This window comes from Pteronotus mesoamericanus, unplaced genomic scaffold (assembly GCF_021234165.1).
Source record: "Pteronotus mesoamericanus isolate MK-2021 breed Mesoamerican mustached bat unplaced genomic scaffold, CSHL_Meso_final contig_130, whole genome shotgun sequence".
NCBI lineage: Eukaryota > Metazoa > Chordata > Mammalia > Chiroptera > Mormoopidae > Pteronotus > Pteronotus mesoamericanus.
In genome coordinates, this window is record NW_026555060.1 from 25737102 (window position 1) to 25759084 (window position 21983).

Here is a 21983-nt window from a genome sequence, read left to right on the forward strand (position 1 = left end):
TTAACATTTTTATTTTATTTTGTTTTATTTTATGTATTTATTTATTTTTTTTTAAAAAGACATATTTATTCAGTGTCATGATCAGACTATTGTATTTAGCAATCAACAGCATGGGTGCAAAAAAAAAAAAAGAAGAGAAGAAAAAAAGAAAAACGAAAAACTACATTAAAAACTGTTGGAATGCTTTACACTTTCCACAGAACAGAAACTAAAATAGCCTCTTATACAATTAGTCACAGATACAGTCCTCGAGTTTTTTGCCCATTCACGAGTATTGTCTAAAACATGCCTTCTTTGTGGCAGCTAGGCCCTGCCACCACTCTGCTTGGCTGAGTTCACAAATCTGTCGTAACCTGTAGCTTCCCTGTCACTTCTCTGGCTCTCCTCTCCTGCTGAGCTTTGTTTCCTGGCAGCAATTAAAACCTTCTGCCCGAGCCATAGCTACTGCTGCTGCTGGAACCGCCATAGCCCCCTTGATTTCATGGTTTGGCAAAGTATTGGCCTCCACCACCATAAGGGCTAGAGCTTCTGCCTCCAAAGTTTCCTCCTTTCATGGGTCCAAAATTTGGAGATTGTTGTAATTGCCAAAATCATTGGAGCTTCCGCCACCTCTAAAACTGCTTCCATCATTACCAAATCCATTATAGCCATCCCCACTGCCACCATACCCACCGCCACCACGGCTGCCCCCAAAGCCTCCTCGACCGCTGAAGTTTCCTCCACGACCAAAGTTGTCATTCCCACCAAAACCGCCTCCACGACCACCTCCGAAGTTTCCAGAACCACTTCGACCTCTTTGGCTGGATGAAGCACTAGCCATCTCTTGCTTAGATAGGGCTTTCCTTGCTTCACGGTTGTGGCCATTTACAGTATGGTATTTCTGAATGACAATCTTGTCTATAGAGTCATGGTCATCAAAGGTTACAACAGCAAAGCCTTTCTTTTTGCCACTGCCTTGATTGGTCCTGATTTCAATCACTTCAATTTTCCCATACTGTTCAAAATAATCTCTTAGGTGATGTTCTTCAGTGTCTTCTTTAATACCACCAGCAGAAACCTTTTTCACAGTTAACTGCCCACCCAGTCTTTGAGAGTCTTCCCTTGAGACAGCCCTCTTTGGTTCCACAACTCTTCCACCCGCCTTGTGTGGCCTTGCATTCATGGCTGCACCCACCTCCTCCACAGAGGCATATGGGACAAACCCACAGCCTCTGGAGCGCTTAGTGTTTGCATCTCTCATCACCACACAGTCTGCAAGCGTTCCCCATTACTCAGAATGGCTCCTCAGGCTCTCATCTGTTGTTTCAAAGCTCAAACTTCAGATAAAGAGCTTCCATAGCTGTTCCGGCTCTTTCAGGGCCTCTGACTTAGACATGACGACTGCAGGAGAGGAGACTTCAACAATCCTTACTCAGAGGCATCCACCGGCAGAAAGCTGATTAAGCATCTTTTATAACAGAAACACAAGCTAGACAAACATGATGCAGATAAAGTCTTGGTGACGTGGAACCAAGTAGCAGGGTCTGATGGTCTGGGTTCTTTGTGCTACATGGAACAGGAGGGTCTCCCAGGAGATAGAGTCCCAGGATTGACTGGAACCAGAGAGAATAGCCCTGGAGGGAGTCCCGCAGAACCTCTCTGTCTGTTGTCTTTCCTTTACTCTGAGGGTTGGCATTGTTCTTCTCTCTTGTTACAGACCACTCCCTTATGCCTCTCAGTTCATCTGGTAAAAATATTGCTGCTATCCACACCTCCATAGGCTTTATTGAGGAAATTAGGCAGGTTGAGCTAAAATATCTTTATCTCAAACTCCAACCGCTGGGGAGATGATTCCTTGGTTCACTTAGGGAGGCAGTTGTCATCACTGAATGTCTGCCATGTTCCAGGAACTCTCTAGGTGGTGAGGGTACAGTAGAGGACAAAACAGACAAAATGCCGCTGTTATGAAACTCACATTCTATGACACTGCACTGACTATGTGTTATGACAAAGCGCCTATCAACAACCAGGCCCTAACCTTGTACCAAGGATACAACTGTGAACAAAACACACACAGAATTATATATAGTGATAAATTAATTAATTCATTTAGGCAATAGTCTAGATTGCTATATGAACATATAGCAGGGGGGACTTGATCCGGTTTGAGGGACTGGGGAAATTTTTAAAAATTTACATGAACAGAGTGAATTACATGAACAATGTTAGATTTACAGAGAAATTATGAATTCAGTACAGAGTGTTCCCCAAAATTTCACACCCAGTTTCCCTTATTATTAACATTTGTTGCAAGAAATGAAGCAATATTGATACATTATTATTAACTAAAGTCATACTTTATTCAGATTTCCATAGTTTGTACCTGATGTTCTTTTTCATTCCAGGATCCCATATTGTAGTTGTTTCCTTAGGCCCCTCTTGGCAGTGAAAGCTGCTTGGACTGCCCTTGTTTTTGATGACCTGGACAGATGTGAGGAGTACTGGTTGGGCGTATTGTAGGATGTGCCTGTCCTGAAATATTTCTCATTATTAGACCGGGGTTATGGTTTTTGGGAGGAAGACCAGGGAGGTCAAGGGCCATTTCTATCACATCATATCAGGGATACATACATGTTATCAACATGACTTGTCACTGTTGATGTTGACCTTGATCTCCTGGTTGATGTGATTCTTGTCAGATTTCTCCAGTGTAAACATACTTCCTGTCTCCTTTTCCACACTACAATACAGCCCATATTTAAGGGTTGTGTGTATGTTGTGCTTGACCTCCTTGATAGTGTGTTTTGTTTTTAATAGCTTAATTGAGGTATAATTTACATACCACAAAATTCACCTGTTTTAAATGAAAAGTTTGATGAACTTTAGTAAATTTGTATACTCGTGCTGAAGGAAACTGGTCTTCGAGCTGACATCCAAAGGATGAAGAAGATTTAATTAACAAAGGAAGGGAACACTCTTCCAGGCAGAGGTAACTGTGTGCACAAGACCCTGAAGGGAGTGTGATACATTTAGGGAACTTGGGTTAGTTCTGAATCACCTAGAAAAGGTAGAACATATCACCATCCTTCATTTAACATGCTTCGTAAGTATTTTCTTCAAAACCTTTTAAAGCCAACAGCATTTTGTTGGCTAAGTGTAAAAATTCCAGCTCAGTGAAACACTGGGCTGTCTAGAACGACTCAGTCCTTCCCAGATGGTTTATTCAAGGTTTTGCTATAACAATAAGTAATTGTTAAGATAGTAAAATTCAGAATGATCTCTGAGGGGGAATAAAATTGTAATAAAATTTCCACATTTTTCAAGTCTTGTTTAAACAAGAATGTAAAGTACGTGTACTATTTCCTTTCTGAGAAGTCCTGATTTATTTTCCTTTGTAATAAATACACCACAACGAAGTGGGAATGAAAAGGTAATTCAGAGGGAGAAGAACAGAAAGGAACTGTACTTAGAAATATGTCCTTATACAAACTTAGAATCTGAAAAAACCCAGTTAGCATTTCCGTAGGTGAAGTATCCAAGAGGCACTTTCAGGACTTTTGTGCGACACTGAAAATCCCTGTCATGTATGAGTGCCATATTAGTCAGGATAGGCAGGGTCATGGAGCGTGACAAAGAAACCTTATATTCTCAGAGGGTCAAGTTACTCTTCTTGGTGGCTCTCCTCCAATCATTGATTTAGGGGTTGAGGTTCCATCCTTCTTGAAATGGTTTCATCTTAGTCATGTGGCCTCACAAGTTTGCCACAGAAGAGAGAGAGAGAATGTGGATGATATAGGCACTTTATGGTCATGTCTGGAAGGGGTGTACCTCACTTCTTCCCATACCTTTTTAGTCAGAACCCAGTTATATAAGCCCAACCTGAGTGCAAGGGAGGCTGGGAAATATAGTCTTTTTGTGTATGCAGGAAGAAGAAAAAGGCGTTTTGGTGGGCATATAGTATTGTCTTTGCCACAAGTTCTTAACTTTTTTTTTTAATTTGGTGCTTTTCAAATTATAAAAATAATACATGCTGTTGTAACAAGTGAAATGGGTATATAAAGGTGTAACGATTCACCTCTCTACTACCTGTCTCCCCTCACTTCTTCCTTGAATACCCTGCCATACCTCTCTCCTTGCTCACATAACTGTATTCCACATATATGTATGATTTGGGAGAAAGGGACTCAAAGACTGTTTTGAATTGGAGGTCTTCATGATAATGCTTCTGGAGTTGCTGAGAAACACCTGAATGAAATGTTCACCTAAGAGGTACCTCATGTTGACAGCAGCAATAGAATGTTGTAGAAATTTAAAATCCAGTGCTTTTGTTCATTTTTCCTGGCTGACCACGAGTCTCTGGCAGTCACTTCTGCCTCTGGGAAGCCTCTCTGGTCTCCCATTGTCACTGTTAGATGCTCCGCCTCTGACTGGTGGAACCAGCAGGAGCTCTGGCGTCAGAAAGGCTCGGGTTCAGATTCTGGCTCTGCCTCCTACAACCTTTGTGACTTTGGACAAGTGATAAACTTTTCCAAGCAGAGATCTTATACCCATAGCTTGTGTTATTTGCAGTACTATAAGATAAAACCTGTTCTTAATCTGCCAGGTTGCTTCCTCTCTAGGATATCGGCGCATTTACAACCACAGGTTAAGGCAACTGGTATGTGTACAGTGTGTACAGTGTGACTGAGAAGCTGGGGTAACCCTCTACCAAACACAGTGCCACCAGATGGGAGGAAAGGAGGAGAAAATACAGATGTGCATGCGTTGTGGGCTGGAGAGAATTTGGAGAAATCATTTTGGAAGGAAAGAAGATGTGCAGGGAAATGAAGAGTGGGAGATGTAGAAGGTTTTATTAGAAATGTGTTGAGGCTTGCGAGGCCATTTTGCCACTCATTTTCCTCTTCATTAGGTATGCACAGCTCCCATCCACAGGGGCAGAGTCCCGTGGTGGCAGACTTCCTCTGTTAATGACCCAATGGAACAAAAGGTCCATTGGAGCCCAGAGGTGTCCCCAGAAGAAGGGATGGGGCCTGTTCAGTGCTTTAAGGCTGTTTCGCAGTTTGCCGTGACAGTGGTATAAAAATAGAGGAGCCCCATGAGGGGCAAGCAGCAAAATCTGTCACTGTTGAGAGGGTGGTGGGAAGAAAGAGGTACAAGCAAAAAATTAAGAACAGAAAGATGCTGTTGAAGGACTCCGCAAAATGAGGACTAAAGACAGGGACCCAAACATGAAAACTTGGGTATTGACACAAAGGGCCCAAAGGAAAAAAGTTGAAAAAGGTCTTTCAGTAAGTGTTTGGTCAAAAAAACCAGAAACCATTTCAGGTGTTTCAAACGGAGAGGGATTTGATACAGGGGATTAAGTCACAAAGCTGGTGGAAGGGATGGGAGAGCAGAAAGACAGACAGTGGCATCACCCAGAGACCAGAAATGCAGGAATCTGGGTACATGTTCCTGCACATTAAAAACTTTTTATCATCTGATGTTTTAGGAACAGCTCTATGGCTTTCCTGGTCTTTGTGCTGCCCATAAGTATGGGTTTAACTACAATCCCCACTGCTCAAGGCCAGGACAGTGGCACTGTACTAACAAGCTGTGAGAATTGGTGTCTAAAAACGTTGACCTACTAGCAGCCATTTACAGATAAGGGCTGATAAGTCGCACACCTGGTTTTGCCTTTATCTGATTCAGGTCAAGGGTGTGTTTGAACGATTGGTTAACATTTATGTAAACTGAGCGATCCTGCGGGCTGCCCTCTTAGGTGTATTTCAGGGGGAGCATGGATCTGTGCTCTGGGTAGTGTGTCTAATACACCACACGGCCAGTGTGACAGCAGTGTTGGGGTATTTTCATGGTCTGTTTGGGTTCCATGAGTTTTTGGAAGGAAGCCATTTAGGGGACCATGAAGGTGCAGCAAAGGGGCTATTCTGGTTTGTAGAACACCGCGGTGCTCTCTCTCCAGGGTCTGTCACGCTTCTCAGGCTTCTCCCTCTTTTGCCCACCCCACCCCACCTTGGGCTTGTCCTTCCCTCCTTGTGCTGCTGGGCCTGCCCTCCTAGCCCTGTCACTCTAGGCCTCGGCTCTCGAACGCTGGCTTATTTCTCCCATGTTGGCCATCGTTGTGGACGCTCTGGTGTTACCAGGGAACCCACACAGGGCCCCCTGATCTTCCCATTGATAATAGCTCTTTTGGCAGAGTCCATCTTCCTGTGACAAGGTACTAAATGATAAAGTTTTCTGTTCTTAAGCCACTGCTTACTACTCGGGAGCGGGGGGATCGGGCATTTTCACAGTGATGTGTGTTTCTTCTTGGGTACTCACCCTTCACCTAAGGAAGGTGACATTCCAGGCAGCTTTTTAAGGAATATATTCAGGAAGCCTGTGGTGACCTCTCCTGAGTGTGACCGCTGGGAATGCCAAGACCCAAGAGTCCCTGCCAGGCCAATGAAAGAGACATGATTTCTCCCACGCTCTGTGATTCACAGTTTGCAAAGCATCTTAACATCGTAATGCACATTAATTTGGTCCTCACACATTATTTTTCACAGATGACAAAATAGAAACTCAGCGATTAGGGAACTTATGCCTGGTCACGTGGTGAAAAACTGGGCCAGGAGTCAAGTCCAGATCTTCAGACTCTGACTCCTAGACCCTTCTCCCTGCACTGGACAAGGGGCCGGTCTACGACAACGTGATGAGTGTGGGCATTTGCAGCACATTTGTCCTTGCAAGGCCAAAAAGATGAGTTTACCCTTGAAGCTTGGGGAAGAAGGAGAGGAAGAAGATGGGATAGAAGAAGAAGTTTAAATGTGCCCCACGCTCACCATGAATCCTGCTTTTCCAGGGCCTCTGTTTCATTGGCTTCACTGCCCTGAGAACATTCAGGGAGGCTTATAATATATACAGGTAAGTTTGGACTATTGTTAATCTCTTCTTTTGTCTAAGCATTTTGCATCATTACACTGAAAGAATCTTCTTTATTTTAACATGCAGTTTATTTGTCTCTCTCCATAAAATTGAGAGACAAAAATAATACGATGAAAAAAGCATGGGCTTTGGAAATAATAATGGCTCACCTTCACTGAACTCTGACTATGTAGTAGGGACACGCCTAAGCCCCTGTGTACTAAGCCATTGAATCCTTGTAGCAATCCTATGAGATAAGTGTCCTCATTGTCTTATTGGGCAGATGGGGAAATGAAGGTATGGAGAGATTAAATAATTTGCCCAAGGTCACACAGCTAAAAATAGCAGAGGCAGAATTTGAACTCAGGTCGTGGGATTCCTGAGCCCAAGTTGTCAACGACTCTCTTATAGTATCAGGATGTTGCTCAAAGTCTCCGAGTCTCAGGATCCTCAAATGGTCAAATGAAAGAACATCTGTAAAGCCCCTGCCATATAGTAAATACTCAGATATTGGCTGTTATTATCGTGGATAAGCCCACTGCGACCATGTTTGATGCCTGCCCAGTGGTTCCTCTGAGTTAAAACTGGGGTGTGCATCCTGACAGCGTATAGAGAAATAAGCTTCTCAGCCTCCCCAGGGACCAGCTCCATGATGTTGGGGAAGTCAACTTCCCTGCATGTGTCCCTCATTTGTAAAGCAGAGAGAATGCTAATAATACTTGGCTAACAGGATTGTTGTGAGGATCAAATGAGATCATGTGACCATGCCTGACACATAGAATATGTCCAGTGAATGTTAGCTTTTGTTATTAAGGGTACATTTTTGCAAAGGAAGGCTCTTGTGAATGGTGGGGATTTGAAAGCAGGGGGTGGTGGCAAGGACCCCTTCCATTGAAGGAGTTATTTCAGCACATTTTCCAAAGAGAGTGTCTTTTGATTTAAAAAAATATAGAAAAAGCAGATTTGTTTAGTATATAATTGAAAGAAAAATGGTTTTGCCTCTAAATCCCCTAAACCCTCTTACAAAGCTAGGTGGGGCATGGGTCAGTTTTATGCTGCAGTCTCCCCAGACAGGCTCATCCCTCTGACGCTAAAATGTATGGAAACTCTAAAAGGACAAGAGGAGGAGGACTGAAGATACATTGGTATTTCTCTGCTGTGACACCCCCAGGGCCTACCCTTCTAGTGTGTCAGCCGCTGCAAACCAAACTGAAATCTCCAGGATGCAGGCCTCATCTGGGTTTGCCTGGAGGGCCGGTGAGGCAGATCCTAGGCCCAGCACCAACCCTGAAGGGCACTTTGCAACACAGCAAGGCCACTCATTGCCCCCCCAGGCACTGCTCAAAGAATTTAGGAGTGCTCGGGGGCCTACGCAATGATGGGGCAGACATTGGCAAGGGGTGGGGGTTGACCCGGGCTTCTCTCTCCTTCAGCGAGAACATATCAGCAGGCGGCTGTATCCAAGTCCAGGCCATTGCAGAGCAGCCCCTGATTCGCGGCTCATGGGTGAGTAGGTGACAGGACAGGAGTGAGGTATCTTCCTGGAACCACCAGGCCTTCAGGAGTCAGGGCAGCCCATATCCTTGTAGAAAACCAGAGCTCGAGTTGGAGAAAGTAGTGGGTGTCACATGGTTGTAGAGGCTCACCAATACCCACGAGGTGCACCCCTGAGATGCCCCAGAAATGATGACAAAGGAGTTGGGGCGGCCAGGGAGTCCCACAACTGTAGGCAGGGTGGGAGCCAGAGGACTATCTACGACTTCAATGAGAAATGTCTTGTTTTGGGTGTGTCCTCTGCCAGCAAGCACAGTCCCCGCCCTCCTGTGAGTGGCTACCCAGAGGCAGAAGAGCCTAACGCCACCAGTGAGTGCCAAGAGCAGCAGGCGGTGGCCTCAGGCACCAAGAGCTCACCTTGTGGCGCCTGTGCTCTGTTTGTCTCACAAGAAAGATATTCTTTCTACTCAGTAAATCCCAGATGAAGGGCCCATTACCTAAAGGGTGGGCGGCAAAGGTGGCAAACAGTCTGATGTCATCAGGTTTCTTGGGGCAGGGCTAGGCCTCGATCACCTTTCTGTTGTTTTCCCATCCCTCAATAACACCTCAAGGTTATGTTGTTTGAAGACTCTGCTTGAAGTGGACCTCAAGGTCAGACATTCTTTTTGGCTACTGGTTGGTCTCCAGAGTTGTCTCTGTCCTCCTCTCATCCCCCGTCTTTGTCCCCTCTAGCGATCTCCTGGGGGACTCCATGACATCCCACCTAACCGTCACTGAGCGTGCCAGAGAATGAAAAGAAGGCCCAGTGAGGGAAAAACAGAAGGAATGGAGGTAGCACACACAGCGAATGCCAGGCGAGGAAGGGCAGCCAGCGACTGACTGCTCACCTCACTATTAGCCACGGGAGGGCCTCGGACGGAGGGCTGCTCTACCGCTCCGGTCCTCCCCGGCCACACGGTCTGCCCCGTAAGCAGTGCCAGAGGGCGTGAGTTCCGTCACCAAAGGGAGAGGTAGGAAGAAAAACATCCCATAAACATTGTGACCGCCAGGGCTGACACTGGGAAATCTTCTGAGCTTTGAATCTGGATCCTGGACTTGACCTTTAAAGGCCAGGGAAGGCACTGGTGGAAGCAGGAAGTCGAAGGCTTCAGATTTGTTCCATCCTTGCTGAGCGCCAAGTCAACTCTGGACCCTGGGCATTCTCAGTGGGCCTCCGGTGGCCCGGGAGCGCTCTCAGTCTCCAGAACGGGCCGTGCAGCCTAAACCCGAGGGCCTCTGTCCTCTCCCCAGGGCTGACAGCACACGGAGCCCCGTACTCGGAAAGACCCTGTCCTTGCTCAATGCTCTACTGCCGCCTGCTTGATATTTTTAATTTTTCTTATTTAATACTTTTTTTATTGTGATAAAACATGTACGACATAGTATTTTACCATAATTAAAAATGAAACCCACATCGTAAAACATGCCATTTTAATGTATACAATCCAGTGGCATTATATTCACAATATTGTGCTACCGTCATCACTATTACCAAAACTTTTTCTTCACTCCAAATAAAACTCTAAACCTATTAAGCAATAACTCCCCATTTCTTTCTTCTCTCAGCCCATGGTAACCTCTAATGTACTTTCTGTCTATGAATTTGCCTATTCTGTATAGTTAATATAAGTGGAATCATATGACACGATATTTGCCCTTTTGTATTAGGTTTACTTCTCTTAGCATAATGTTTCCAAGGCTCGTTCATGTTGTGTCATGAGTCAGAACTTCATTCTTTTTTATGGATGAATAATGATCCATTGTATTTATAAGACCACTTTTTGTTTACCCATTCCTCTGTTGACGGACACTCTTGAGCTGTTTCCACCTTCTGGCCGTTGTGAATAGTGTTGCAGCAGACATGGGTATTCGAATATCAACCAACTCCCTGCTTTCAATTCCTTTGACTATATACCTAGGAGCTGTATGGCTGGGTCATATGATAATTCTATGTTTAGCTTTTCGAGGAACTGCCAAACTCTGAAATTCTTAGTGCTTGAACAGGGGCCCTGCATTTTCATTTTGCCCTGGGCTCTGCCAAGTAATGTAGCTGATCCATCCTGTCTTTCAGGGCTGTTATCAGAGAATAGCAAGGTCTAAGGCATATCTGAATTACCTCTTGTGCATCAGCCTTATATAAGCAGAAAGGAGCCACCATACCTCTCCTAGAGCCCACTTAGGTTTGCCATCCTCCTGTGGGCAAACATGGTTTACTTAACAGTATATGTCATAGTGTGGAAGGAGGGTGGTTTATTAAAGGTTTAATGACTTGAGGACTGAAACCATCAATGCCCACATAGCTCAATGAGTCTGCATTAACGTGACTATTACCACGCAGTCTTCATTAACGTGACTTGATTATGCTGTCTTTGCCACCATGACTTTACTATCGCAGAAATATTTGTCCAGGAAGAAAAAAGTCGCAAATAACTCTTGTTTTAGGAACTTCCCCCAAACCCATTCAAAACTACTGAACTCTTTTAATAGATAGCATCCCACGACTGTTACCTCAACTTGCTCTGCCCAAAGTCCTGAATGACTGTGTCATGAACTTTACGCAGTCCCAATCCACCTCACACTGAAACACCTGCCTTAAACCACTTGAATAGCCTGGCTTTGGAGACACTGTCAAGACTGCCAAGTAGTGACCTCTCTTGTCGTCAAGAGCTTTGTCTTATCAACAGGGTGCCTTGGTGGTATTTTGGGAGCCTGTATTTAATAAGCTGCACTTTTACCTTCCACACTACGCAGTTGCTCCACTCCATCCAATATCTATCCATCTATCTGCTGACTTGTTGGCAGCCTACTATGTGTTAGGCGCCCTTCAACACTAGTTCCTTGATGACTGAGACAGATACAGCCCTTGATTTTAGAGAGCTCGTCCTCTTTGTCACTCTTACACCACATTCCTGCTGCTGGGGAAAGTGGAGACTAAGAAGCACTTTCAACCTGAATTCATTTCAAATTGGAGCTTTCCACAGCAAACAAGTTGGGTCCCTGTTTTGTTTTGTTTTTTAATCCTTACCTGAGGATATGTTTATTGATTTGAGAGTGCACGGGGGTGGGAGGGGGGAGAGGAGAGAGAGAGAAACATCTGTACATCTATGGGAGAGAGAAACAACGATTGGTTGCCTCCCATACACACTCCATCCGGGGACCAAAACTGCAACCTAGGTATGTACTCTGACCAGGAATGAAAGCCGCAGCCTTTTCATGTATGAGATGATGCTCCAACCAACTGAGCCACCCAGCCAGGGAGGGTCCCTGCTTTTCAAATCTGGATTCTGGAACACGGTTGGGGAGGAAAAACTTTTCCTCTACCTTCTTAGGTTCGGTGTCTGGGGGCCTGCAAATTTAATCAACAGAAGACAGATAAATAGCAGAAAAGGAATACATTATTAATATTAGTATTTTCCTTGCACGGGAGTTCACATGAAAGAAGTGTAACTCAAAGAGACAGTTAGACTTGACTTGGGAGCTTATATACTGTCTTTAACAAAGAAAAGTGGGTTTGGGCTTCAAAGATGATACGTTGTGGAGAAGTGATTAGGATATATATATATGGGAACTAATGGGAAGTAAGGGTTAATTTAGTAAGATCTATTCATGCAAACTCATCTCAGTGACTACTCTCTTGCTAGTACAGGAGAGGGGACACCTCCACGAAGGAAATTCAAGTCCTGCTTTTAGGCGGAAAGGAGGAGGATGCTTTTTGCATCCTGTTGATTCTCAGCTGCCTTCATTTTAAAATAATCCTTATGCCAAAATGGCGTATTTGGGGGTGGCATATCCTGATCCCCTTCAACATGATCTTGAGAAGGCCAGGCAGCAAGATGTTCTTAGAATGAGTTTGCCTGTCGGAATGATCACTGGACTTGGCAGAGCTGTGCTTCCTTACCTCGAAGGCGCTCCTTGTTTCCTGGCGCCACCCTGCATAGTCAGTGCAGGGACAGAGTCCAGGGCTTGGAAGCGACGCGTGGGCCTGAGCCTCCCCAGCATAGCTGCTTTTAAGCCCAATGCCCATGGGTGAGATGACCTGCCATCGCGGCGCAGGCGAGTCCCCAGAGGGATAGATACTTCCAGGATCCGTGATCAGTTGGGGAAGTAAGGAGCCCTATCAGAGGTTTCACCAAGAGATACGACCTGCCAAACCGGTTCGTAAACCAGCTTCAGTCACCCAGGGGTTACTGCTGTGCGTCTGGATGAACACTAATCAGGATGCTCAAACAATTCTCTCAATGTTTAGTTTGCTTTTAACTTAAGAAGGGCTTTCACTTTTCTTCCCTTTTTATCTTTTTTTCCTCAGGTTCTTAAATATGCTGCAGCCCAGGCTATTTATCTTGTGAGCTTCAGAGGGCTCCCACTCCCCTCCCCCTCCTGTGGCTCCTTCCCCATCTGATTACATCTCTCCTTGGTAATGGGGTTTTGACCGGCCTTTTGTGTAATGCTAAGATACAATGGGACAAGAATATTTGCTCTTATTTTTATCATTGTGTTTATTCCCTAAGTTGTTTTTTGTAAGCGTACCTGTTTCTGATTTTGCTCCTGAGGAGAGGGGCCTGGGATTCAGGGAGAAGATTAGATGCTTTGGTGTGGCAGTTGGTCTTTAAAAGGAAGAAGCAGAAGCTGATCACATGCTGAAGCTCAGGGCCAGTGCAGAGCTGCCTCCCAAGAGGCCAATCAATTTCAATTAAGGAGATTAAAAGCCCGAGCAGAGAGAGGCCCTGTCACAGGTTTCTGAACCGGCTCCTCTGGCAGCCTGAAAGCAGGCAGTAGGGCCCCCAAAGTGCTGGATGTTGTCCTCTGGGCCCGTGTCAGGTGAGGAAGCGAATACAGAAGCAGCAGCTGGCTGAGGGGGCTCAGCAATGCTTCATGGGGCTCCACTGGCATTAGGGAAGGACTGACCTGTCCGTGTCCTCAACCCCTGGAAGTCTTCGGACCCAAGTCACTAGGCCAACCCAGCCCGATGCCCCCACACACTTCATTGGGGCAGAACGAGGCGCCTGGCAGCTGCCTCTGACCTGCACTCTAAGGGTTAGGCAAGCCTTCTGTGGCCTCCGGCTGGATCGCTGGTTCTGGTCCGCACTCTCCTCCTCCCTCAGCACGGCCAGGCCGAGCATTCCAGGTCCCCTCACCTTCTCTAACTGCTGAGGCTTCTTGGAGTCCAGACCACCATGGGACAAGGGTTGGGTCACAGCAGGAGGCCTGGCGGAGGAGAGGGGCTGTGGCGGCACACAGGCCCAGGGCTGAGGCGGAATCACCATGTGATCACTCTGTTTTTGCTCCTTTTTAAGAGCAGCTGACACACCAGGGCATCCAGACTACACCCGGGCGTCCGAGGGATCCTCACTTTCCATGTTTATAAAAAGGAAGCTACTACCTCCCTCACAGGGGTAGCCAGGCTCACAGGAGGTGCTGTATGTACCTAAGGCAGGTGACATCCCCTAAATACTCCCCTCCACTGGCAGCCATGCTGATGACAGTGGCACTGGGGAGACAGGGTGCCTAAATTACACTCAGTTCCGCAGATCTGATGACTTTTGTTCAGTAGCCAATAAATCAATGATATGGTGAGGATTCAAGGAATGTGCTTTTTCCACTGTAGATGCTATGCACATATCGAGGATGTGCTGCAGGGAGCAGGAGAACGGGGCCATCAGAGGAGGAGTATGCAGGGGTGCAGGGGAGGGGCGGGGTGGGAGGGAGGAAGGCACCCCAGGGAGGGGAGTAGCACGGGGCTGATGAAAACCACAGGTACTTGTTGGGCAGGAAGGAGATGTGGGCTGGGGGAAGGCCTGATGCAGCTTTGTGGACAGGAGCAACTACAGAGACAAGCGCAGGGATTCTCAGCAAACTCCAGGAGGCTGAAGTCACGTTGGCCTTGTCCGCCCTTGGGGCGGCCCGGGGCGGGGGACGGGGGGCGGCGGGGAGTGCTGCTAGATGAGGTCCGCTCTAGGGACCAGGTATTCCTCACGGTGCCTCTTCCTTCTCTCTGCAGCTTATCTTGTGGCTACTTTTCTATTAACAGGACTGTCTGGAGAATGAAGAAGGCAGAGGTGGAGGCTCAATTCTGGCCATCAGGCTGCTTGTTTGGCTACCCTTGGGGACAGGAAGGGCACTGTTGGAAGTGACAGCATCAAGAAGTGTGGGGTCCCAGAGCTCCAAATCCAATGGGAGAGGGCGGATACCGGGCAGTTCATAGACTTGCCCAAGGTCACCTTAGTTAGTGGCAGGGCCAGGCTCCTGCTGTCCTACTGTACTCCCAGCCTTGCGGACCTACTACTTCTCCCAATATAATTGAGAAGGAAGGACTAGAGCTGCAGGCTGAGGTTTGTTGTGATGAGCTTGGATGGCTGTTCAACTTTGAAAGCATCTGGATCTTTTTCTAAGACAACAACAAATGGATTGCATTATACAGAAATGGTCTTTTCTTTACAAACTTATTATACAACGGTGGAAAAATGGAACTCATCATTTACATCCAAGAAGAGGAAACTAACATTATAAGGAGTTTGACGTTGCAAAGGAAGGAGTAGAAGAGTGCCCAAAAGGAACCTCACCTGGAGGTGGGCCCAGCTTTGTGGGAAGAAAGGGACCACGAGCTCCAGCCCTTCCTTTCTGAGATAGAAACTTGTGGGCTGGCCACGCCCAAGGAGGCACGTCAGGCAGTGGGAGGAGAATGCGGTGTGTGGTGCCTGGGACCTACTTTTAAGCACAGCACCTTGTAGGGACAGGTTTCCTGGGGAACTGGCTTTGTCATTTCATGTCATGAGAACCAAGGCCAAATTTGACAAAGACCCGAAGGAAGGAATGCTGCCGGTGGAGGTGGCACCAGACAGTAGAAGCTTTGCCTGAGCCATGGCTCTTCAGGTTGTCAGAAGCTGGCAGAACCAGGGCGCCAGTCCTTTCGGGTTGCCATTACAGAATACCACAGATGGAGAGACCTAAACAACAGACAGATGGAGGCCGGAAGTCTGAGATCAAGGAGCTGGCTGGTTCCGTTCCCGGTGAGGACTCTATTCCTGGCTTGCAGACAGCCACCTTCTCACTGTGATCTTTTTTCTTCTCTGTATAATGACACTAATCCCGTCATGGGGGCCTTACCTTCCTGACCTTGAGGCAGGATAGTAAGAAGCTAGGAAAATTCCTTGGTAAGTAGAATAGCGAAACTGATTCAGATAGCTGAACAAACTGGCCCAGCGAATTTACAACCAGCTACAGAAGGTCGCCTCCTTAGAGATAATGTCTAGGCCTCAGCTGTGTTAATATTTCAGCCCCAGCCCAGAGAGGCAGCGGAACCTGGTGGGTGACGCCAGGACAGTTACAACGACTAATGACCCCCTGCCCTGGCACTGACTGATCAGTGGAGACCACGACCCTGACAGAGCAAACATGGAAAACTGATGAATAGTCTGCTGAAACCCTCCCCTGAGACCTCCCCTAAGATTCCTGCCTTTAAGAGAGAGATGAAAAACTCAAGACAAAAACCCAGCACAGGCTCTCCCTCTGAGGAGCAGCCCGCACCACTCCCGTCCCTCATTTCTTCCCCCCACAGGTGTGCGTCGCCTAAATTCTTAGGGGCCCTGCCAGACGCGCCATCAGGGGAGTGATGGGCGGTGGCAGCTCGTCCCAGGCTAACCCCTTGAGCCTGTCCTGAGGGCCCCCTTTTCTCTGACTTCCCAGTGAGTTAACGCAGCCCAGCCGGGGCTCTCCTGTTGCTTTTTCTACGCCAAGCCCTTCCTTGTTTCACTGTCCCCAGCTTTAATAAACATGCCCTTATAGTCACCTGGACTCTCGTTGAGAAATCTTTCCTGCACGAAGTCAGGAACCTACACACTACTGGATGCTCTGGGCAGACCTGCTCAGGGCCAGGCCCCCTGACTGGAAGCGACCTCATCTACATTTAAATTCCTCCCAAAGACCTTACCTCCAAATTCCATCACACTGAAGGTGGAGGCTTCAACACGTGCATGTGGGTGGAGGGCGGACACACCTCCGCAATGCTTGGGCTCTGTGCCTCTCCATTATCCTCGCCTCCTCAGTCAGTTTATGCTGACCTCTGGGCAGGTGCTTCTCACACTGTCTGTGCTGAAGGACCAGTTTGTTCTTATTTGTAACAGGGTATGGTGCATGATGAGAAAAGTGAAATTATTGTGTGAAAAAAGACTTATGGAATAGAAATTCATTTTTTTTTTATTATTAGTTTCTACTTAAATAGCATTGGTGTTAAATGGGTATGGATGCTTTTGAATGCTCACACCTACCTCTGTATTCATCTTGTCATGGAGTAGTGACCAAACCTTTGAGGGCCTCCTGCATAAACCACTCTTTGGGTGGCATGTTCTGGAGCCCCATGGAAAGCACTCAGCCACTGCAGTGATGAGATTCTGAAGCTTCCAGAGACAAGTTGTCCTGAGCACTAGATATGTTCCCAGATGCCCAGTGGATGCTTGAAACCATGGATATACCAAACCTTATATACAAGGTCAGTCCAGAAGGTATCCAGCCATGTAATATGAAAAAGAGACATTTATTGAAGAAGATACAAGAAACATTGTACATAGGACAATGATGCCTCAGTCCCCTTCAAAGTAGGTACCTTGGAGCCTCACACAGTTCTCCCAACCACCATCAGCTGCCCTGTTGTATTTTCCTGAATCTCACTGACAGTCTGAAATCTCTTCCCTTTCAAAGGTGGTTTTAGTTTTGGGAAAAGCCAGAATTCTCAGGGGGTGCCAAATCTGGGCTGTAGGGAGGCAGAGTCATCTAAGTGATTTGATGTCTTGCAAAAAAAAAAAATTCTGCATAAGACATGGTGCATGAGCGGGTGCATTGCTGTGATAAAGCTGCCAATCACCAGTTGCCCATAGCTGCAGTCCTCTGAATTATATGAATAGTTTCTGTGGAGGAATGCTCAAGCTTAATTTGATGCAGATTCATTGCTCTACTTGCTCAGTCATTTTGAATGCGACAGCCACACAGTGCATATGCTCACTCAGTGATGTCTACCGCCCCCACTGATTAGTACAGTGAAGTCGTCATTGTTCAGATGTGCACATTCCAGTCCACTGTCTTTGGCTGCCAGGTTAGATTGATGTCACACAAACCATTCTTGTTATATTAACAATGGCTGGACTTTTTCCAGACAGACCTCAAATACTATGTTTTTTTCCTGTACATATGTACCTATGATAAAGTTTAATGTATAAAGTAGGCACAGTGAGAGAGTAATAACAACTAAAAATTAAATAGAATAATCACAATAAACTGTAATAAAGGCTATATGAATGAGGCCTATCTCCCCTTCTCTTTTTCTCTCTCTCAGATAGCAGACCTGATCACTGAGATGGTTACTTAGTGTCTCCCAGCAGGGAGTGTCCACAGCATGGAGACACAGGAAAAAGGGATGATTCACATCCTGGGTGTGACAGAGGAGGACACGGCGTGCTTTCATCCCGCTACTCAGAATGGAGTACAATTTAAAATTCACCAGTTGTTTGTTTCTGGAATTTCCCATTTAATATTTTTAGGCCACGATTTACTGTCAGTAACTGAAACCATGGAAAGCAAAACCGGGGACGAGGGAGGACTGCTGCAACAGCATTCTGCAGCGGCAAAAGCACAAGCCTTAGGACCAGAGGCTGGAAGACGAATATCTCCCCCACTTGTGAGCTGTGTGAATTTGGGGTGAGCTTTAACCTGTACATGCCTCAGTTTCTCCATCTAGCAAATGGAGATGATACTGTCTTCCCTCAGGGAAGTAGTGAAGTTTAAATGAGGCTGTGCCCGGCAAGCACTTGGCAGAGTGCTTTTCCTCTCTGTTCCTCTTTCAGAAAGCAGACTGAGTTAGGTTCCCAGTGAAGAGGCAGGACTGCTCCCCAGGGGAGAGATCATGGCCATGAGCTTTACGAGGACAAAGGGGCCTTTTTCACAAAAATCACTGGATGTCAGAGGAGGGATCTGGATGGGCACAGCCTCTGGGCATCTAAACATGAGGAAAGATTTCCCAGGAGAAACTTTCCCCGGCAAGAGAACTGGAGGGAGATGAGCAGGATGTCAAGCCAACCTTAGACTGGTTGACCAGAAGGCTCAGATTTCAAATCTTTCATTAGGATTTGCTGAGGGAGGCAGCCCTGACTAAGGAGAAGACAGAAGCTTAGGTTCCCCTGTTCCTCCAAATGTCCAAGGTAAACACGAAGCTAATGAGCACCAAACAACTGATGTGTCTGTGGTTTCTGGGCTCCAACCCAGTAAGCCTCACAGGCACCATCCTGGGTCATGGGCCTGCATGTCAGGAGACCTGGGGTCTCTGACTCATCATTCATAAAATGGCAGTAAAGGCCCCTGTATTCGTCTGCTGAGGTGGCCATAATGAACAACGGAAATTTATTTTCTCACAGTTCTGGTGGCTGGAAATCCAAGATCAAGGTGTGGGTGGAACTGCTTCCTTCCAAGAGCTGTGAAGGAATGATCTATTCCAGGTTTCTCTCCTTGGCTTGTAGATGGCCCTCTTTTCCATCAGAAGATGACCCGTCTTCACATCAACTTCCTTCTGTGCATGTCTGTGTCCAAATTTCCCCTTCTAAAAAGGACACTAGTCATGTTGGATTAGGGTGCACCCTGTTGACCTTGTTTTAACTTTATTATCTTTTTAAAGACCCTACTTCCAAATAAAGTCACATTCTGAGATACTGAGAGTTAGGGCTTCAACATGAGTGAGTGTGTGTGTGTGTGTGTGTATGTGTGTGTGTGTGTGTTGGGGGGGGGTGGTTTAGCCCATAATAGCCCTTTACCCAATTGTCCTAAATTTCATGAGCATGGAAATAAGGGGTGAGCTGCGACCCCCTGGAGTCCTCCTGATTTTAAGCAGATTAAGGCTCAGAGTAGAACTGTGCATCTATAGCTGAGTGTGTGACTGAGGCAATGTCATCTTTCCAGGTTGGATTTTATTTATAAAGCAGAGATAATAAAAATAACATCTATTTATCTCCCCAGGTGTTTGGGGTGATTGCAGTGATGATGCATTGAAAAACCAAACAAATTAGTCCTCAGGACAGACAACCCAGAGGCAAATCAACCACCACCACCACAACAACAAAAAAACAAGCTTCACACCACGAGAAGACAAGATTATAATGCCTTCTAACAATGTAGCTTTATTGATGCCGTGCAAGGAAAATGACATTAGATTCTATTGATTCTCTTTGAGATCTAATAATATGCTTTATTTAGGTCTTATCCACATACCACTTTTTCCACGGGTCTTTCTCAGGAGCTGAAATTGGCCAGTTTCAAACAGAATTGGTTCTGTGATCCTTTGAAATCATAGAAGTGGACATGTTTTAGAACACAAAAGATTCCAAGCTTTCTTTGGGAAACAAGGCATAGCTGGAAAAAATATCTCACCTCTAAACAAAATTGAAAGCATGCCTCACTTAAGATTCATTTGATGACATAATCTTTCTCAGGACTAATCTGTTTTAGAATCTGTTTCTATTGGCACCAGTGAACCAATAAAAAATCCAGGAGAGAAGCAGTATAACAACAATTCAGAGAAACAAAGTTGTTCATTTTTTTTTAAAGCATGAATTAATGTTTACGCCACCGAGCCAAATTATTTATACACATGCCATCGGTTTTGCATCTCTAGAATTTGTTAGCATTCAGAGTATGATAAATTGTACCAGACTTGCTTGTGAAAACTCATCTTGAGAAAAATTTTTTTTCAGTGGGAAAATATGTAGATGACACAAAGTGGAGCTTTGTTGAAACTGTTCCTCAGGTGTGCAGCCAGAAAAGCTCAGTGGAAGAGAGAGGTGGGTTTTTAGATGTCACCATGGATAGTTAAGAATTTTGGCTTTGGGGCAGTGTTATCATGCTCATCGAGTGACTTCACTTCTGAACGACATTTTTCTCAACTCTAGAACAGGTTCCAAACTCAGGCTGCAACTATCCAATTGGACAATGCATGCAGAAAGATCTGCATGAGCCCTCCCAGGGTTGAGAATCCAGCAAATGTCAGCTTTTGCATTGTTAATATTATAGAGAATATTTGTGTGTTTATACTTTATCTGTAGGGGGAAAAATCATAAAGAGGATTAAATTTGTTGAGAAAGAAAAAGTAAGTCTTGGGCCCCCTTCACACACGTGCTCTCTGTTCTAAGAAAGGATGTTAACAAGTTAGTGAGTATTAGAGAACACGCGGAGAAACCAGAACCCTCGTACGGTATTGGTGGGAATGTAAAATAGTGCTGACCTTTCGAAAAACTGCTTGGTGGTTCCTAAACAGAGAGTTACTATACAGCCCAGAAATTCACTCCTAGGTATATACCTGACAGAACTGGAAATGTGCATCCATACAAAACCTTGTACACAGATGTTCACTGCAGCATTATTCACAGTTGCCAAAAGATGGAAACAACTCATGTCTGTCAACTGACGAAAGTATAAATAAAACGTGGCGTATCCATGAAGTGAATTGTGACTTGGCAACAAGTGGCAATGAAGTGCTGATATGTGCTACAATGTGGATAAACCTTGTATACATTAGGCTAAGTGAAAGAAACCAGTGACAAAGGCCACACATGTATGATTCTGTGTATATAAAATGCCCAGAACAGACAAATCTGTCAGGACAGAAGGGAAGTTGTAGTTGCCTGGAGCTGGGAGTGGGAGCGGTAATGGGGAGCAGCTGCTGATGGACTCAGGGTTCTTTCTGGAATGATGAAAATTTCCTGGAATTAATGATGATGGTTGCACAGCTTTGTGAATATCCTAACAACCACTGAATGGTACACTTTAAGTGGTGAATTTTATGGTACATGAATTATATCTGGAAAAAAATCAGTAAATGCTTAATGCGGAGAATAAGAAGGCAACAAAATTGCATTTGTAGCATCGAGAGGTAAGCACTGCAAATGTCTTGATGTAGATCCCTCCAGACTCTTATGCAAATACATACATCTTTAAAAAATAAAATGGGATCATATAGAACATACTGTTTAGTGCAAGCTTTGTTTTATAGTACTCTGACTTTTACTTTCTATATTAAGAAATTGCCTCTCTACACATTGGTGACATCCAACTCTAAGTCTTCTCAAATGTCTTGCCTTTCCACATTTCTCTGCCAAGCTCTGTTCCTTCTCTTTCCAAAGATCTTCTCAGGAGGACTTTCATCTTAGATCACCAGAGGACTTTCGGTGCCTCCTGTCACAACTTGCCCTACGTTATATTTCATTCACAGTATGATTTCAATGGAATGATTCCTCAGTCTCTATCTTTACCTTAACTTCTATCCCATAGACTAGTCCTGGATCACCAAATGCCTCCTGGAAATTTTCACTTGGATATTCATCACTGACATTATCCTATGACTAAAACCAAACTCATACTTTTCAATGCCACAGAGGAGGGTGTGCAGAATTTTGAATCTTGAGATGGGAGTTCATGCCCACACTTACTTGGCCTTAGCCTTTCTGATTCAAGTCAAGCTCCTTGAAAAATCTCAGAGAGCTACTCAGGCTAACTGAGACAGAAAAGGCAGTGGCTCATGGAGTAGCTCACGT

The 21983-nt window shown here is 45.6% G+C and overlaps 1 pseudogene; it reads right to left on the reverse strand.

Annotated features, from left to right (window-relative positions):
* Positions 1-416: 416 nt before the first annotated feature.
* Positions 417-1375, reverse strand: LOC129084455 (heterogeneous nuclear ribonucleoprotein A1-like; annotated as a pseudogene).
* Between the last annotated feature and the right edge of the window lie 20608 nt (positions 1376-21983).